The sequence below is a fragment of the Tenrec ecaudatus genome, chromosome 8 (genome assembly GCF_050624435.1).
Source record: "Tenrec ecaudatus isolate mTenEca1 chromosome 8, mTenEca1.hap1, whole genome shotgun sequence".
In the NCBI taxonomy this organism is placed as follows: domain Eukaryota; kingdom Metazoa; phylum Chordata; class Mammalia; order Afrosoricida; family Tenrecidae; genus Tenrec; species Tenrec ecaudatus.
In genome coordinates this window covers 100,503,818-100,514,299 of record NC_134537.1, presented here as the reverse complement: position 1 = coordinate 100,514,299, position 10,482 = coordinate 100,503,818, and the positions used below count along the sequence as shown (strand labels likewise).

At 42.7% G+C, this 10,482-nt stretch overlaps 1 non-coding gene across 1 annotated transcript; it reads right to left on the bottom strand.

Annotated features, from left to right (window-relative positions):
• Window positions 1-9,670: 9,670 nt before the first annotated feature.
• Window positions 9,671-9,777, bottom strand: LOC142455713 (U6 spliceosomal RNA). Its single transcript, XR_012785860.1, has one exon. It is a non-coding gene; the product is annotated as a U6 spliceosomal RNA (small nuclear RNA).
• Window positions 9,778-10,482: the final 705 nt, after the last annotated feature.

Sequence of the window (10,482 nt, the reverse complement as noted above, 5' to 3'; positions counted from 1 at the left end):
TTTGTCTTCTGAACATTCAGATAACATTCATTCATAGATGAACATGCATATCCTCTTTCAGATATGCATGAGACTACTCAGCATATCCAGAGGATGTACTGCAGAGTGGAAAAAAACTGTTATGTTTAAATATGCATCGATGTGGAGGGGACCACATGAAATAAATATGAAAGGACTTCCGAAAGTCCATGGAAAAATTCCATTATCTTTTCATTCCATTTTTTCCCCATGAACTTTTGGAAGTCCCCTTATATGGCCACCCAGAGCAAAGATACTGTCCAATGTCTAATTAAAAGAGGGTCTCTGCACCTCGGTTCCAGATACACTTGACAGATGGGATATAGTCAATTCTTAGATAGTTAACTTGGGCCAGATGCTGTGCTCAGCATTTTCTACAATATTGATTTACTGAATTTTCATAAAGCTCCTTTAATGAAAATTGAGCACACACAGACTCTGAGGGAGGAGAGGTTAAATGGTTTGCCTATGGTGACACCCTCCACTTTACCAAATATGAGGTCCTCCAGCGAACCCGAGGACAACGCTCACGCAGATGGAATTCACACAACAACTGCATCAGTCCCATTGGTCAGGAAGATGGTGCAGCTTCCCATTTCACTGGGGTGGCCTCAAAGGCACCTACCCATCCCATGGTGAGCGGGAATTTCAACCCAGGGGGCACCTGCTTGGATACCCGGGACCTTGGGGAATTCGCCTCTTAGACCACTGCTTGGAAGACTGTTATTCCCACGTGTTCCTACCCTCCTGATGGCTTTCTTGAAAGTAGCGGAGTTCCTGACCTAGTGGAGGGGAGGCAAAAGAAACACGGCTGAAGGGAACTGGCAGTTATGGATAGAGGCACACTGCTCTGCCTGGCACCTGACCCCTTTGCTCAGCCCCAGGTTCATGGTGTCACCACTGGATTTTTGGTTCTGGCGCCTGAAGACTCAGGGAGAGAGGATGGAGCCCAAGTGGCTTCTCTCCCAGCCGGCTTTCCACCCGCTCCAAGGGAGCCCCACGGAGCCATTGTTCTCCCAACCCCAGCTTTGGGGCCTCTTTTGGCAAGGAAAGAGTAGCTTCTCTTATTTATCCATTAACAATTAAGCTGTAGGCATTTAACCTATAAACACAGCAACATCAGCATAATTACAACCAAGATTTCAAAAGCTCTTTGGCAAAGAAGGGCTTGAATATTTACTTAACAAAAGAATTCCTTACTTCAGTCTTTTGAGAAAGAATTCACAATAGGATTTAACTAGCCAGCTTCTCAAGTAAATTAAAAACATGCTCTTATTCTCCCAGAATAATGATTTGCGTTTTAAAAAATGTAACACACAACTTTTCAAGAGAACAACGTTTGCCCTAAGAGTTTTGTTCCCACATTATCTCCTAATATTTCTCACTTGTTGAGATAGCCCTTCTTTGAGCAAAGAGAATCAGCCTTGAGATCAGAGAGAATGGTGCTTTGGGAGAGGAAATGCCAGCCACTCTTAGAGATTATTCCCTTTGTTTTAGGCTTATCTTCTGCAGATGGGCTTCTTTTAGAACCTTAAAGGAGTGCTTGTTCAGAGTAAAGTCTCTTTGTTAAGCGGGTCTTCTGTCGTTAAAATCCATGCTGTCAGGTTAATTCCAAATCAGAGTGATCCTATAGGACAAGCAGACTGACTTCATAGGGTTTCCCTGGCTGTAAATTCTTACAGAGAAGCCCAGGGCCACAGCGCTCTCCCATGGAGTGGCATGCTGGTGGGTTTGAGCTGCTGACCTTTGGGTTGGTTGACAGCCACATGCTTAGTCATTGCACCACCAGGGGTGCTGCTTCTGTCACTCCAAGCTCACTGCCATAGAGTTCAGCTCACAGGGACCCTATGTGGGGCTCTGGAGGCTGTGGATCTTTATAGGAACAGACAACCTCATCTTTCCCCCTGGTGAGTTTGAACCGCAGACCTTGTGGTTGGAAGCCCAATGCTTACCCAATAGCACCACCAGGGCTCAGGACTTAACTCAGCCTATTTGAAAAATAGCATCACTGTGCCAAAAAGAACTAGGCAATATTCCATTATTTCTTGAGGCAGCACATGAACAAGACCCAATGGTGGGGAAGGAAGAAGGTCAAGGAAGATATAAGTGGCATGGAAAGCATTAAGCAAAAACAAGGCTCCAGGGAATGATGGGATACCAAATGAAATGTTTCGAGAAGCCAATGAAGACCTGGAAGCATTTACTCCATCTATGCCAGGATATTCGAAGACAGCCACTCGGTCAACTGACTAGAAGAGATCCATATTTGTACCCATTTCAAAGAAAGGTAGCCCAACAGAACGCTCCAATTATAGAACGTCACTGATATCACATGTCAGTGAACTGAAGCTGAAGATCATCCAACAACGATTGCAGCGATATACTGACAGGGAGTTGCTGGTGGTTCAGGCCAGATTTAGAAGAGCTCGTGGAACAAGGGATATCAATGCTGATGTCAGATGGATATTGGCTGAATACAGAGAATAACAGAAAGCTGTTTACTTGCGTTTTATAGACTATACTATGCCAAGGCATTTTGGCTATGTGGATCATAACAAATTATGGATAACCCTGAGAATAATGGGAATTCCAGAACACTTTATTGTGCTTATGCTGAACCTATGCTTGGATCAGGAGGCAGCTGTGAGAACAGACAAGGGAATACTGCAGGGTTTAAAAGCAGGAAAAGTGTATAGCAGGGCTGCCTCCTCTCACCGTATTTAATCCATCTCAAATAATCCGAGAACCTGGATTACATGAGGAAGGATGTGGCCTCAGGATTCAAGGACGGCTTATGCTGAAAGTGAGGAGGACATGGAGCACGTGCTGATGAAGATCAAGGGCTTCAGCGTTCAGAATGGGCTACAACTCAATGTCAAGAAGGCTAAGATGCTCACGCCTGGACCAGTAGGTAACATCATGATACATGGAGAAAAGGTCAAGGATTTTGTCCGGCTTGGCTCCACAGTCAATCCTCATGGAAGCAGCAGTCAAGAGATCCAAGAGACACGTTGCATGAGGTAAACCTGCTGCATAAGATCTCTCTAAAGTGTTGAAAAGCAAGGATGTTACTTTGAGGACTAAGGTGCGCCTGACGCAAGCGCTGGTGTTTTAACAGTACCATGGACGGCTGCTAAAAGGACCAACTCATCTGTCTTAGAAGGAGTATGGCAAGAATGCCCCTTAGAGGGAAGGATGGCAAGAGTTCAGCCTACACACTTTGGACATGTCAGGAGAGACCAGGCCCTGGAGAAGGACATCATGGTTGGTAAAGCAGAGGGGCAGGGCAAAAGGGGACGGCCGTCAAGGAGACGGACTGACACCGTGAGTGCAGCAATGGGTTTAAGCGCAGGAACGGTAATGAGGATGGCACAGGATGGGGCAGTGTTCCAGTCCATGATGGGTAAGGTAGCTTTGGGTCAGACTGATTCCATGGCACCTCACAACAACAACATTTTAAAAGCCCAGGGTTGGAGGGAAGAGGAAGAAAGAGGGAAAGGACACAGGTTAACTGAGGCAGAAAATAGTCTCTTTTTCACTGATTCTTTTAGTTATCCATGATGATTCTTACATTCCTAGCATTGCCAGACATGGGGATACAAATATTAACATATATACACATATGTATATACACACATTACATATATATAATGTATATTATAGTCAGGTGGTACAAATGGTTAGGTACTGGCCTATTAAAGAAATGATTGGTAGTTCAAATTCACTCAGAGGTGCCTTATAAGAAAGTTCTGGCTATTTCAAACCTTATGACACATGACAGTGTCATGGATCCTTGACAGCAACTCGTTACTTCTCTGTGGCCAGGAAGGAAAACAGTTAAGCTACCCAGGGAAGTGAGGTGAAAAGGCAAGATGCCAAAAGCCAAACTCACTACCAAGTTGATTCTGACTCATAGTGACCCTGTAGCAGCAGTTCTCAAACTGTGGGTCGCAGCCCCTTTGGGGGAAGGGGGGTGGAAGACTCTTTCACAGGGGTCCCATGATTCATAACAGTAGCAAAATGACAGTGATGAAGTAGCAATGAAAATAACTTTACGGTTGAGGGGGGGTCACCACAACATGAAGAACTGTATTGAAGGTTGTGGCATTAGGAAGGTTGAGAACCACTGCCCTATAGGACAGGAATAGTTCTCCCTATGAATTCTTGTTATAGGAGTAGAAAGCCATGCCTTTCTGCCTCAGAGGCAGAATAGCTGGTGGTTTTGAACTGCTGACCTTGCAGTTAACAGCCCAATGTGCAACCACTATGCCACCAGGGCTCCTTCAGTTACATTACACAGAGAAGCAAGGTGAAAAGTCAGGATGGAGCACCTAATTTGGCCAGATCCACGCTTGGAAGGTGGATTAGCCAGTGTTGCAACAGGTTTTACAGAGACGACTATTTGTATTAAAGCTTAAATTCTGAGCATCTCAGCCTTTGCAGAAGGCTTTGTTTGACAGTGATAGCCCCAAAGCCATTTGCAGTTCCTACATAGGCTGAGCCTCCCCTGCATTCCTTCTGAACCTTCACCAAGGATGTGGACAATCTTGACCTCAGGCAGACTGCACTGGAGAGTGGATTAACAACACCCTTCTCCAGCCAGCCGAGGGGGGTGGTCAGTCTCCAGATTTTAACATTGGTGAAGCGGGACACCAGCAGGACACCATTGCTAAAACTCATATCCTGGCGAAACAGCCACATGGCAGCCGAAAACCGTATACCCTAGCTTGTCGTGCATTCTTTCCCCAAATCGGGACTTTTTAAAAACGCCGCAGGATGCAGGAAAAATTGTTAGAAATCGGGACTGTCCCGCCAAAAGTGGGACGTCTCGTCACAGGGTGGGTGTGCCTTTGATGGAGATCACCAGTACAGGAGGTCACATAGTCATATCAGTCATCCTGTGAGTGTGTTGGTCCAAAGGCCCTAGACCAATCTTGTGAACTCTTCCATCTAACATAATGTACATGTCCCAATCATGGCCCTATTCCCATGTCTGCAGTCCCACCTGTAATATGATGTATTGATCTGCCATCACTCATGAATTTGTGACCATTTCTTTTGTTACATTTTTGAAACTAGAGTCCGGACTGTGAATCTTCAAATGACAGCCAGACCTTGTGCTGATGGCCTCCTTCGGATGATGTACCTGTGTCTCTGTCCCTTTTAGGACATGCTCTCCTTAAATTATATTCCAGACTGGAGTCTCTTCTGTACCCCAAACAAGTTGCATTTCAAAGGCTCAGGATTCACAGCCAAAAAAATTAACTAACACATATTAAACATGCTTCGCTCTCATTGTATTAAGTATCATTCATTTGAACCCATATGATCCCCCCCAAATTACTATAAGGAGAATTCTATTATTGACTTGATTTTACAGTTTAGGACAGGGGTCCTCAAACTTTTTAAACAGGGGGCCACTTCACTGTCCCTCAGACCCATTGGAGGGCCGGTTTATAGCTTAAAAAAAACACACCAAACTATGAACAAAGTCCTATGCACACTGCACATATCTTATTTTGAAGTAAAAAAACAAATGGGGCAAAAACACCGGTGGGCTGGATAAATGTCCTCAGCGGGCCGCATGTGGCCCACGGGTCGTAGTTTGAGGAAGCCTGGTTTAGGATACTGTGGCTTGGAAAAGTTAAATAATTTGCTAAAGTCCCATGGGTAGGGAGAAAAAGAAGTGAGTTTAATGTGCAGGAAATCTAGTTCCAGTTCAAGGTTAAAGATTTTTTTTAAGGTTAAAAATTCTTAAGCACTAAAGTGTATTTTTATGATTATGAAATGTTTTCTTTATCCAAAAGTATACAAAACGTAACATAACAAAGTCCCATGAACCCAACATCCATTTCCATCAAATTCCTATATTTTGCCTTGTTTGCTTAGATTTTCTTTTTGAAAAAAGGAAAGAAAATAAATTATAGATTTAACTGAAGTCCCCTTGTGTGTTATCCTGAATGCAGTCCTCTCCTTCTGAAGGAACACCTCTCCCGACCATTTGCACCTCTTTCTCAGGCATGTTTTGATGCTATTAAAGCATTAGTATGTATGCATAAACCATCCACATGCATAACATGGTTTCACATGTTTTCAAGCTTTATATGACTAGTGTCATTTTACAACTTGCGTTTGCATTCAACAATATTTTAAAAGATTTTTATCTATAATGATTCTACATAGTTCTAAGTTTATTTATCTAAAATATTATGTCATGAAGTGTCATATATCTCCTTTAAAATATAGTAACATATTCCATCATATGAATAATGCTTTTTGTCATTGTTGGCTACTATCCTGCTGACCCCCAGTTCATGGTCACCCTACGCAGGCAGAAGGGGTTCTGACCATATGATCAAGGTTGTGACCAGTAAGGTTGTCATTGGCTGATTTTTTAGAAGTTGATCACCAGGCCTTTCTTTCCAGTCTTAATCTGGAAGCTCAACTAAAGACCTGTTCCGCGCCATAGCAACATGCACGCTTTTGTGGACAGTTAGGTGGTGACTTTGCTCGTGAATCAAAGTCAGGAAGGAGCTTCCACAGGGAAAGTGAGACCTGCCACTGTGTTGATCTGCCACAGGATGGTGTCACGTTGGTTCTGACCACATGGACCCTATGTACAACAGAGCGTAACACTGTACACTCGCTCACCGACAGCCAGCCAAGTCCAACTCTGACAGTCCCTATCGGACAAGGTAGAACGGCCACTGTGGGTTTCCAAGACTAACTTTATGGGTGTAGGAAGCCTCATTGTTCTCCCGCAGAGCCACTGATGGTATCAAACCGATGGCCTTGCAGTTACCAGCTCAACAAGTAACCTGTGCATCACCAGGGGCCCCTCACACTGTATAATGTACTGGTATTAATTATCTAGTCTAGAAAAAGGTTTTGCTACTATAGATGATGATTCGGTGAACTTTACTGAGCCTGTCCTTTTTTGTGCTCCTATGAGAATTTTGAGCTGAAGAACAAACATCCTTTAAGCTTCATGGTATCTTGTTAAATTGCACTTCTCAGGAGTGGTTGACTGGGTAGAATGCTATCAGAGATAATCCTGTTAATCCATATCCTCCCAATACTTTCTGTCTAACGGAGTTTGATGCTGTCCCTTGATCCTGTATCAGTCTCTTTCTTAGGGGCTTGCCCAAATGTGTCCTTGATGGAAGTCACTGTACTGGGGATGGTACCAAAGAAAATAAACCAACCTCACTGCCACGAGTCAGTGCTGACTTACAGAGACACCCTGTGGGTTTCTGAGACGCTAACTGTTCACGGGAGTAGAAGGCCCCATGGAGCTACTGGTGTTTCAAACTGCTGACCATGTGGCTCGCAGCCCAATGCATAGCCGCTCCACCACCAGGGCTGGTGCAAAGACATGAGTCAGGCCCTATCAGTCCCCCTCAAACTGCCTTGGTTGGAAGGCCTTGGAATCAATCTTTAAAAAAATTTTTATTTTAATTTTTGGGGGGTGGACCAATCTTATAACCCTTTCTATTTAATGAGGTTCGTGCCCAGTCATGGTCCTGTTCCTGCCTCTGTTGTCCCACCTGAAATTGTAATGTACCGATCTGCCACCCATCATGCTTTTGTGTTAGTTTCCTTTGTGCCCTTCACCCACGCCCTATTTATTTTGCTCCCCAATTGTGAATCCTCTGAGCCATTTTAACCTTGAGCTAGTGGCCTCCCTTGTCCAGATGATGTGGCTTTGTCTTTGTGTAGTCTTTATCTTTTAAGACTTAATGATCTCTTTCAGTTATATTTGAGATGGGGTCTCTTTTGTGCCACAACACAAGCTTAGCCACTACACCCAAAGAGGGGAAATCACTAGGGACCCTCAGAGATAGTAAAAGAATAGCAAGGAAATACTATGAGCAACTCTCCCCAAATAAACAACCTACTGCCTGCAAGCTCATTCATAGAGACCCTATAGGACAGAATAGAACTGCTCCTTCAGACTTCTGAAGCTGTAAATCTTTCACGGGACAAAGAGATTTATCTTATTGTTTCAACTACCCAGCACTAAGCCACCAGGAACAACTCTATGCACATGCAATTGATAATTTAGAAAAAAATCCTTGAAAACCACAGATTGAAGAGACAGATAACCCAAATAACCCTATCTCTATTTAAAAAATTTAGTTTCTATTTTAAAATATTCAAGTAGATTTTTTTTTTTGGGGGGGGGTAATGGAATTATTATGCATTCCAATTGTTGTGGTTGTTACATGAATCTATAGATGTATTAAAACTCAAAATTCTATATACAGACATCCGAAAAGACTATTCTGTTCATGTTTTAAATTTTAAAAATCCAAATAAATCCATATGAAAGTGATCCAAGTAAACAAGGAAATTCACAGACGCAAATAAACACAAACGGAAAGATGTTCTATTTCCCTAAAAATGAATGCAATTCAAACAGGAAGAGTGCCCCTTTCTCCTCCTCCTGTGAGTGCCGCAGCTCTCCGGCTGTCTCCATAGTGTCTTCTCAGCAGTTTCAGGATCATGAAATCCCTGGCCACAAAGCAAAAGCAGAATCGTCCCATTTCCCAATGGATCCGAATGAAAACTGGTGATAAGATCCGGTACAACTCCATGAGAAGGCCTTGCGAAGAACCAAGGTGGGTCTGTAAAGAGTCACCCGGGAGATGGCACACGACATTCTCTCCTACCAAGATGTTGCCCCATCTGCTCATCTGAATATGCATTGGCAAATATCTGGTTTCTTCCTTGGTTTTGATGCTTCCACATTAAGAGGTTGACAACTAATAAGTATGTGAGATCTTTGGTTGGAAGAGAGATAGAATAAGTAAAATAATAATAAGGAACTATTTCTAATGCGGTTTGTGTGTGGAAACCATTTTATTAGGAGCTAATCCAGACATATCATTCCACAGTTCAATCACATCAAACAGTGTTGTACAACTGTTACTATAATCCATTTCAAAACCCCTTTCTTCCTTCTTGAACGCCTTGATATCAGCCCCGCACGTCCCCCACCTCCACACTGTGCCCACCAGGAACCCTTATTCTGCTTGTTTTCTCTATAGGTTCATCAATCCTGCGTTTTCATATAGCAAACAGCAGACAAACACATAGCAAAGATCCAAAAAGGCTACCCATGAGGACACGATATATCAGAGATAAATCCCATTATGAAAAAAAAAAAAGACACAGAAATATCGAAAACCAAATCTAGCGTATCAGAGTGGAAGCAATTCACTCAAGGCATTCTGCCTAAGGGCAAGATCTACATCCTTGGTTAATGATCAGAAAACATTCAATGGAGGCTTAATACACCTGGGTATTCTGCAAATGGATTTTGGGCTGTCACTTCTGGCTGCTAACCTCAAGGTCAGCAGTCCAAACCCACCAGCTATGCCTAGGAGGAAGACTTGGCTTTCTGTTTTCATCGAGTCGGTCTCAGAAACCCATAGGGGCAGATCTACCCTGTGCTATAGGCTTGCTAGGAGTCACCATTGACTCCGTGGCAGTGAGTGTTTGGGGGTTTATTCCAAGTATTGGTAATTTGTGTCTCCTTTCTCTCTCTATAGTTCTGCTACGGTGTTATCAATTTTGTTGATAATTTCAAGGAATCAAAGATGCTCCCTATTACTTCTCTGTTTTGAATTTCATTGCTTTTTTCTCTTTTAAAAATATGTACTGTTTCACGAATTTGCACATCCTCCTTGTGCAGGGGCTATGTTAATCTTCTCTGCATCGTTCCAGTTTTAATGTACGTGCTGTCGAAGTCAGCACGGGTTCTGCTCTCATTACTGCCTTCCTTCTGATTGTCTTGGGTTTTCCTTTTTATTTTCTAATTTTTTAAGATAAAAGAGTAGAACGTTGATTTGAGAACTTCGTTCCAAATATAAGAATTTAACATTACGTAGTTCACTTTACGTCCTGCTGTTAGCTGCATCCTACAAAGTGGGGAATCTTTATGTTGTTCATTTCACTGTAATTTTTCTTTTCCATTGAAACTTCCTCTTTGACCCATGAACTATATAGAAGCGTGTTTTAAAATTTCCAAGGGGTTTGGAGGTTTTCCAGTTGTCTTTCGAAAAGTTAACTCCAGTTATTGAGGGTTCATTTAATTCCATTATGGTCAGGCAACATACTTTGTATAACTTCAAGTCTATCAGATTTATGGAAGTTTGTTTTATGACTCTGACTGTAATCTTTTTTAGTGAAGGTTCCATGTGCATTTGAGAAGAATTTATATTCTGTTCTTATTGAATAGAGTGTTCCGTAAATGTCAGTTGGATCCAGTTGACAGATGGTGGGGTTCATGTCTTCTATACATGTGCTTATTTACTTTCCACTTAGTCTATTAATTACTGAGAAAAGAAGGTTGAAATATCCAGTGACAATTGTGGATTTTCCCATTTCTATTTTTAATTCCATCTGCTTTTGCCTTATGTTCTGAAGTTCTTTTTCAGGTGTACACATAATTATAACAGT